Here is a 1,753-nt window from a genome sequence, read left to right as displayed (position 1 = left end):
AAATATTTAATCTTTTCTTTTCCATGTACCTCATTGAAAATAGCATTATATGCTACCATCTATATTGTTGATAATTTAACATATTTAAAAGAAAAAACAAAATCTGAAATGTTTCAGATTTTAAATTACGTCCAAAGGGGCGTTTTTTAACATTTTGTGTGTTACCTTTCTTTATTAAATATCATGTTCCTCGCACTTAAACCATAAGATCCAGTGCAACAGCAATATCGCAAAATAGTTTTAAAACGAGCCTATCTTTAGAATTTCCGATACAGAGACTCACGCACTGGAGATAAAAATGTTTTTTCTGCACAACGTTGCCATTGCTCGCTTTGAAATCCTTGAGTTTGTTAATCAAAAATTCGTCAAAGTTTTAAAAAATAGGAAATCGATCATAAAACAAATTTCAAATTTCAAATTTGGTCTTCCACATGCTCATATTCGTTGGAGGATTACGTTATTCAAAATTCGATGACTCTATGTACCGTTGTTTTATCACAATACAAGAAATATACATACATTTATGCAGATTTTTCATTATTTAATTTCTTCAAATATAATGCAGGACTCTAACATTTTGTGGCAACAGTTTGAAAAGTGAACCGACATTTATGAGTCCGACGCAAAATGCCAAAACGAAACTAATAGTCCTTCGGGATTCAAATCCCTTTGGATTAAAAAAAATAGCTATGACATTCATGATTTAAATTTAAGAGCTATTAAGTTTATGTTAATATGTTTCTTTTTTCATACATTCTCTGTCTCGTTAGAATATTCGCTTAGGTCAATGGTATATGCAAGTTTTACGGCAAGCGACATAGTTTTTAACTATGACGCAATCTTAACCGAGGCTGAAAAGTCACTCAGCAGTCGTAGTTCGATCCGGGTTATGAGCTAGTTTCCCTTAAAAAGTCCTACCCGAAGACATCCCTTCTCTTGCACTGATACCCTTGCGCGCCTTGCTGTTGTTATTGCAACAAATCTCGTTTGTCTAAAAGAGGAAATCCATGAAATTCATCGCGCAAGGAGTCAAAATTGCGCCATTCGTTTACAAGAGAGAATGCAGGTGGCAGTACGACTTTGCTCAGTACCACCCCCAATTTTGAAGAAAATGCCCAGAGGGCGGGTGCAACGGTTTCCCAATCCTCTTTCCCTATCACCAACCTCTGGAGAGGGCTTTCGGCTCGTCGCATATTTTCGTGTGCCCCCATGCGCACAGACATTGTACATTCACAAATATTCATGCCTTCTCAGGATTCAAACCCGGGCTCTTAGGCACGTGATTCACTAACTACTATTCCGGTTGGGCGGCTGCGCTTTTTCGTAATCATCTAAACCAGCAATTTTAATCGAGAACTCGCCAGAACTTGTTTCCGAGCACTGCAGTCTTCCTGCAAAAGCAATTCACAGAAAAGGTGAAGAAATAAATAAGCCTAAATAGATTGTAATATCAATGAACATTTTTAATGACAGAAATTAACTTAAACATAGTTGCGTACAGCAGAGAAAAAAGGCGAAGAAGTAAGAATGGTATACATATACATACATACGTAATAAACAGTTACGTCATCATTCACCGCGCGGATAAACGCGAACGGCGCATGCGTCAGGAGAAGCTCTCTTAAGCTAAACGTCGTATTATAATTTATGATACAACAAAAGGTATTAAGGCTATTTAAGACATGGTGGAATTCAGAAAGTATTAGAAGATGAGCTAAATTTCGTTCTGAACCTAAATGTGTCTTAGATATAC

Source organism: Stegodyphus dumicola, chromosome 11 (assembly GCF_044657685.1).
Source record: "Stegodyphus dumicola isolate Sdum_Otavi_A_Nest chromosome 11, ASM4465768v1".
Taxonomy (NCBI): domain Eukaryota; kingdom Metazoa; phylum Arthropoda; class Arachnida; order Araneae; family Eresidae; genus Stegodyphus; species Stegodyphus dumicola.
This window is presented reverse-complemented; position numbering follows the sequence as displayed.